Source organism: Vicia villosa, linkage group LG2 (assembly GCF_029867415.1).
Source record: "Vicia villosa cultivar HV-30 ecotype Madison, WI linkage group LG2, Vvil1.0, whole genome shotgun sequence".
NCBI lineage: Eukaryota > Viridiplantae > Streptophyta > Magnoliopsida > Fabales > Fabaceae > Vicia > Vicia villosa.
Window position 1 is genome coordinate 20,399,106 of NC_081181.1, and position 8,064 is coordinate 20,407,169.

Here is an 8,064-nt window from a genome sequence, read left to right on the forward strand (position 1 = left end):
ATTCTGCTTCATTCTCAGAGACTAACACCACTAACTCAGGTTCAGGACGAGGCTTGGGTGTGTAGTTGCAATCACGAAGCAATTGCTCATGTGATGCAGAATCTGGAAGGTCAGAGATGGAGGGATTATTTTGTGAGGGAGAAGGAATGGGTTCATAGTTAGCATGAGGAGGAGGTTGAGAAGTGGAGATATTTGAGTGAGGAGGAAAGCGGGTTTGAATGGGTTGGATATCAAGAATGAGGGTTTCAAGGGGATGGTCAGAAGCAATGTTGGTTGTGGGTGGAGAGGAAGGAATGAGAACATTTGTGATAGGTGAAGAAGGTGGGGTAAGAACATTGGTTTGGGGAGAAGAAGGAGGTGTGAGAACATGGGTGAGTTGAGGTGATTCTGTTGGGGCTGTTTCTGGTAGAATTTCTGGTTGAGGGTTAACCGGAACTTCTGTTGGTACAAATTCTGAATGTAAAACAGATACAGAGACAGGTTCAGAAAGATGTATACCTTTGGACATCTTCTGAAGAGCTTCAAATTCAGCCTAAAGTCTTTTTTGCTTCTTGTTCTTCTTCTCTTCCACAACCTTCTCCTTTCCTAGAGCAATATTTCTTTTTGTGGCTGTAGCAAGCCTTTCTTTCTCCTTATCCAAAGCTTCTCGACTATCAGCTTCTTGATTTTCTTCTTCTTGCTAATTCACAGCTTCTGGGATCTCTTCTTCTTCATCCGAGTCTTCTATTATTAATTTTCTTTTCCTTTTCTTCTTTTTTTCTACTTCCTTTCCATCTTCTACATTCTTATTTTTCTTCAACTTTCTCTTCTTCTTCTTCTTCTTCTTCCTCTCAGCATCTTCTTGTTCAGTATTTTCATTTTCAACTAATACTTCCTGATTTTCTTCAGCAATAACTTCTCTTCCAGCAGCATTCTCATCAACTACTGCAGCAGCTTCTTCTTGGACTTACTTCTCCTGGCTGACAGAAGGACGATCAAACTTACGCTTTGTCCTTCTTTCTTTATTTGCAACAACTTCTGGTGCAGCTTCTGAAACATCTTCTGAAACTGCAGGCCTGGAAGTGGAAGCTTTCTTGCGACCACCTTTAGCAGGAGCATCTTTCGCTTTATCTTCCTTGAGAGAGTTAAGATATTTAGTCCTAACTTCTGGCAGCTCACTTCTGAAGAATGATTCAAACTCAGCAAGAACAGGATTTCTTCTGCTTCTTGCTCCTGGGAGAGGTTGAGGATTGACTCTAACAGCTTGAATGAGATTCATCTTTCTCAAGGTGTAAGCATTCAAGCAGCTTCCTGTATCAGTAACAGGATCCTTGATAACTCCTTAAGCTTCCAAGTCTTCAACAATCTTGGTATGAATCAGAAGATTGGTGATTATTCTTCCAAAAGGAATAATATTACCTTTCTTCGTTCTGAAGGCATTTATGGAGTCCCTTACAGCATTCCACATATGATTGAAAATTATGTAGATAATATCAACCTTCTTCTGAGTGGCAATGCAGTACAAAATATATTGCTGCTCTTTGTTGACAAAATCTGCGGAATGGGTTGATTTTCTGTGATAGAAACACCGTAGAAGAATCTTGGTCCAGATTTTGTAGAGATCCTTCATGTCTTTGACACGCTTTGTTTTCTTTACATCTGGGTATAGTTTATTCAGAACGGAATCCCAATCTGCTCTTTGATCCATTTCATAGACACCTTCAGGATTTCTTAGGCCAAACATCATTCTTAGGATGTTCTCAGTAACAATAACAAACCTTCCATGAACAAACGACAAAATTGATTTAGGGGCAACTACAGCATGCACCCAAAATTCCTTTACTAGTTCTGGGTATACAGGTCCACAGAACTCAGAGAACAGAGAAGTCCATCCTTGAAACAACATATCCTCTTTTAGATGGAACTCGTGTTTTTCAAGACTATCAAAGTCCACCGTTAATTCACAGATTACTTCTAACTCATTTCTGGGAATGGAGCAAGAGATAACTTGAACAATTTGTTGTTCTTCTTCTTGAAGATGTAGAGGAATAGAGGAACCAACGTTTTGAGACGACGAAGCATCCATTAAAGCACTACTGAGATTAATGGGTTTCTTCTTGTTTTTGTGTTTAGGGTAAGAAAAGAGGGCAAACAGGTTGCAGAAATGCATGCAAGAAGAGAGAGGATGAGAGCGAAAAAGATAAACGTTATGATTTGAAATGAATATATAGGGGCGGATTTGAAAAAGAATGCAATTAATTTATGAGAATGAACAGTTACAGAATCAATTGAAATCAAATGCATTAAATGATGAGTGACGTTAGGTGAGAGAACGTGATATTTGAAATGATTTACACAGTTACCTAGGGTGGCGTCCCATCAGTTTCACGCACGCTTTTACCTATCGTGTGAACACGTGTTCACCATCAGAAAGCACTTGATGACAGCTGTTACAGAATTTGCTTCTGATGAAAGATAGAACTTCTCATCTTCTGATTCTGATCAATTGTTCTGACTACCATTCTTTAGAAAAGATCTAGTTCTGATAGGATCATCTTTCTTTCCCAGAATAAGATCTTTTGAGTGAGCAGATGTGAGTCTAGAAGATCTTCTGACTGTTGGCTCTTCAGAAATTCTGAGATTCTCTAAAGATGCAGCAACTTGATCTTTTGATACTTTGCTTCTTGGTTCTCCAGCTTCTGATATATCAATATCTAAATCTGCAAAATTCTCAAACTGCTTTGGATTTTCAAGACCAAGCTTATCATCAAATCTGATATTTATTGATTCTTCTACAATCAATGTTTCAGTATTGTATACTCTGTAGCCTTTAAAGCATTCAGAATATCCAAGAAGGAAACACTTTTGTGCCTTAGAATCAAACTTACCAAGATGATCTTTAGTATTCAGAATGAAACAAACACATCCAAAAGGATGAAAATATGAAATGTTGGGCTTTCTATTCTTCCACAATTCATAAGGAGTCTTATTTATAATAGGTCTTATAGAGATTCTATTCTGAATATAACATGCAGTATTTATTGCTTCTGCCTAGAAATGCTTAGCCATATTGGTTTCATTGATCATGGTTCTGGCCATTTCTTGTAGAGTCCTATTCTTTCGTTCTACAACTCCATTTTGTTGTGGAGTTCTAGGACGAGAGAAATCATGGGCAATACCATTTTCTTTGAAGAACTCCTCAAAGAATCTGTTCTCAAATTCACCACCATGATCACTTCTGACCTTTATGATTTTACACTCCTTCTCAAATTGAATCTGAGTGCAGAATTCAAAGAACACTGAATGAGACTCATCCTTGTGTTTTAAGAACTTTACCCATGTCCAGCGGCTTTAATCATCTATGGTAACTAATCCATATTTCTTCCCTCTGACAGATGCTGTTTTGACTGGGCCAAACAGATCAATGTGCAGAAGTTCTAGCGGCCTAGAGGAAGAAACAACATTCTTAGACTTGAATGCAGGTTTGGAGAACTTGCCCTTCTGACATGCTTCGCAAAGAGCATCTGATTTGAATTTCAGATTAGGGAGTCCTCTGACCAGATTTAGTTTGTTAATCTGAGAAATCTTTCTCAAACTAGCATGTCCTAATCTTCTGTGCCAAACCCATTGCTCTTCGGAAACAGACATAAGACAAGTTACCTTCTGATTCTTAAGATCTTGAAGATCAGTCTTATAAATGTTATTCTTTCTCTTACATGTAAATAGGATTGAGCCATCCTTCTGATTTACAGCCTTGCAAGACTTTTGATTGAAGATTATGTCATAACCATTGTCACTTAATTGACTTATGGACAATAAGTTATGCGCTAATCCTTCTACAAGAAGTACATTAGAAATGGAAGGAGAGTTACCAGTACTTATGGTTCCAGAGCCATTAATCTCGCCCTTCTGATCTCCTCCAAACTTAACTTCTCCAGCAGATTTAAGCACCAGGTCTTGGAACATAGACCTTCTTCCCGTCATGTGTCGCGAGCACTCAGAGTCCAGGTACCATGACATTCTTTTCTTTGTCTTCTTTGCTGCCAAGGATATCTGCAACAAAAATTATCTTCTCCTTAGGTACCCACAACTTCTTGGGTCCTTTCTTGTTAGTTTTCCTCAAGTTCTGATTGAACTTGGGTTTAACATAATAAACAACAGGAGGTACAGCATGATATTCCTTAGGTTTAGCAGCATGATATTTTCTAGGTTGTGTCACATGCTTCTTAGTGTGTGTAGCATGAAAGCTTTTGGCATGTGAAGTGAGCCTAATATCATGTGAGTGGCCATATTTGAACTGATCATACAATGGCTTGTATGTGATTTTCATATCATCTACAGGTTCAAATTTGTGTGGGGTATCACCCTCATAGCCAACACCAATCCTTTTGTTTCCAGAAACACCATATATCATAGAAGCAAGATGACTTCTGCCCATACTTCTAGATAAGAACTTTCTGAAGCTCGAGTCATATTCTTTCAGAATATGATTGAGACTAGGAATGGATTTTTTTGAGTCAGAAGGAGATCCAATATCTTTAGATAATTTTAAAACTTTTTCCTTCTGTTCAGAATTTTCCACTTCCAGCTTCTTAGTTTCAGAATCAAATAGCTTTTTCAGATTTTTGTATTTGATACTAAGATAAGCCTTGAGTTCCAGAAGTTCTGTTAAACTGGAAACTAACTCTTCTCTAGATAGTTCAGAAAATACCTCTTCAGAATCTGATTCTGATGTAGATTCTGATCCATCATCAACTGTGGCCATTAGTGCAATGTTTGCTTGCTCGCCTTCAGAGTCTGATTCTGATTCTGAATCTGAATCATCCCATGTTGCCATAAGGCCTTTCTTCTTATGAAACTTCTTCTTGGGATTCTCCTTCTGAAGTTTTGGACACTCATTCTTGTAATGACCAGGCTCATTGCATTCATAGCATGTGACCTTCTTCTTGTCAGATCTTCTGCTTCCAGAAGATTCTCCACGTTCAGGCTTCTTAGAACTTTTGAAGTTCTTGAACTTCCTATTCTTGCTCTTCCAGAGTTGGTTTACCCTTCTGGAGATCATGGACAGTTCATCTTCTTCTTTTGATTCTGATTCTTCAGAATCTTCTTCTTCAGCCTGAAAAGCGTTAGTGCATTTTTTATAATTAGATTTTAATGCAATAGACTTACCTTTCTTCTGAGGTTCATTAGCATCCAGCTCAATTTCGTGACTCCTCAGAGCACTGATCAATTCTTCAAGAGAGACTTCATTCAGATTGTTGGCAATTTTGAAAGCAGTCACCATAGGACCCCATCTTCTTAGAAAGCTTCTGATGATCTTCTTGACATGATCAGCCTTTGTGTATCCCTTGTCAAGAACTCTTAGCCCAGCAGTTAGCGTTTGAAATCTTGAGAGCATCTTCTTAATGTTTTCATCATCCTCCATCTTGAAGGCTTCATATTTCTGGATCAAGGCAAGAGCTTTAGTCTCCTTGACTTGGGCATTTCCCTCATGAGTCATTTTCAATGATTCATATATGTCATAGGCAGTTTCCCTGTTAGATATCTTCTCATATTCAGCATGAGAGTTAGCATTCAGCAAAACAGTCCTACACTTGTGATGATTTTTGAATTCTTTCTTTTGATCATCACTCATTTCTTGTCTTGTTAGCTTTACTCCTCTAGCTTTCACTGGATGTTTGTAACCATCCACCAGAAGATCCCATAAGTCACCATCTAGACCAAGAAAGTAACTTTCAAGTTTATCTTTCCAATATTCAAAGTTTTCACCATCGAATACTGGTGGTCTAGTATAACCATTGTTACCATTTCCATTATGTTGCTCAGCAGAGCTAGATGTAGATGTAGGTGTTGGATCTTCACCATCCATCTAAACTTTGTGTTTTTCTCTTTCTGAATCTTTTCTAACACGGTTAAGTGCTTGCACCTTGAACCGGCACTCTGATGCCAATTGAAGGATAGAAAAACACTTAGAAAGGGGGGGGGGGTTGAATAAGTGTAGCTTTAAAACTCTTAAGATAAAAACAATTTGCACAATGATTTTTATTCTGGTTCATTGTTAACTAAACTACTCCAGTCCACCCCCTTGGAGTGATTTACCTCACCTGAGGATTTAATCCACTAATCACACGAGATTACAATGGTTTTCCACTTAGATAACCTCTAAGTCTTCTAGAGTATTCTGATCACAACCTGATCACTCTAGGAACACAATGCTTAGATACTCTCTAAGACTTTCTAGAGAATCCGATCACAACTTGATCTCCTCTAGTTCTTACAAATGAATGTAAACAAATTCTTACAAGAGTATTACAATGCTTCTTAAAATCTATAATCACAACTGTGATATTTCTCTTAAAGTTTAAGCTTAATCTCACTAAGATATTACAACAGTAATGAAGTGAGGTTGAAGATGAAGTTTGAGAGCTTTTAGAATTTGACAGCGTTTCTGTATGTTTGCGCAAAGTGTTGTATTCAGCTTCTCATCAGAACTTCTATTTGTTGGCGTTTGAGAAGATGACCGTTGGGAGCATTTAATGCGTTGCGTGATCCGTACAACATTGCATTTAATGTTTCACTCTTTTGTCAACTACCTTGAGCCTTGCTTTTCTTGCTTTAACTGACGTTGCCTTTAATAGCTTCTAACGTTCCTTTTGTCAGTCAGTGTAGCCTGCCATCTTGTACTTGCTTCTGATCTGATGTTTGTATAAACAACGTTTGAATATCATCAGAGTCAAACAGCTTGGTGCAGAGCATCTTCTTGTCTTCTGACCTTGAAGAGCTTCTAGCGTGATACCATGAGAACTTCAGTGCTTCTGCTTATGATCTCATGTTCTTCTGATGCTTCAATAGACCATGTTCTGATTCTGCTTGACCATCTTCTGATGTCTTGCGAGAGCATGTTCTGATGTTGCATACTTGAACCTTCTGAGTCAGTGCTTCTTGCGCTGATTTTGTGCATACTCTTTTTATATTTCCTGAAATGGAAATTTCATAAGATTAGAGTACCACATTATCTCAAGCAAAATTCATATACATTGTTATCATCAAAACTAAGAATATTGATCAGAACAAATCTTGTTCTAACAAAAACTACATCTCGACTGGTGATACACCTCCTGTGACCTGGCTATAGGCACCATAGCCTATAAGCTTTGACTCCTTCAGTGTATCCCATGAACATGCATTTCAGAGCTCTAGGTTCGACCTTGTCTTGCCTAATGTGAGCATAGGCTACGCAGCCAAATACTCTCAGTTTGTCAAGATCTGGTGGATGTCCCGACCAAACTTCTTCAGGTGTCTTCATATCTAACGCTGTCGAAGGACATCTGTTTATCAGATATGTTGATGTCGAAACAGCCTCAGCCCAAAATACCTTCTTTAACCCCGCACTAGTCAACATGCATCTAACTCTCTCATGAATAGTTTGATTAAACCTTTCAGCCAAATCATTTTGCTATAGATTACCTACACTAGTTCTGTGCCTTGCAATACCAGAGTCAGCACAAAAACTGTCGAACGCTTCATTGCAAAATTCAAGGCCATTATCGGTTCTCAACCTCTTGACCTTCCTGCCAGTCTGACTTTTGACTAGAGTCTTCCAACTTTTGAAATTCTCAAAAGTTTCATCCTTAGTCTTCTGGATGAATACACATAATTTTCTGGAATAATCATCTACTATGGATAGGAAATACCTCGCCCCAGAATATGATGCACACCTTGCAGGTCCCCAAAGATCAGCATGGATGTAGTCAAGGGATCCATGTGTTCTTTGTTTGCCTTTGTTGAACTTCACTCTGCAAGATTTTCCAAGTACACAGGGTTCACAAAACTTCAGCTTTTCGACTTTGTCTCCACCAAGCAGATTTTGTTTCCCTAATTCGACTAGACCCCTTTCACTGACATGGCCCAATCTCATGTGCCAGATTTCTGTCTTCGACAATGGTTTCGTGGATGCAACATTTTTCGAACCACTTACAACTTCAGCCTCAAGGGTATACAAGCCTTGTTTCTTCACTCCTCTCATGACTTCCTTCGACCCCTTCATGACTTTTAAGATACTTTTCTCTCCTTAGAAAACATATC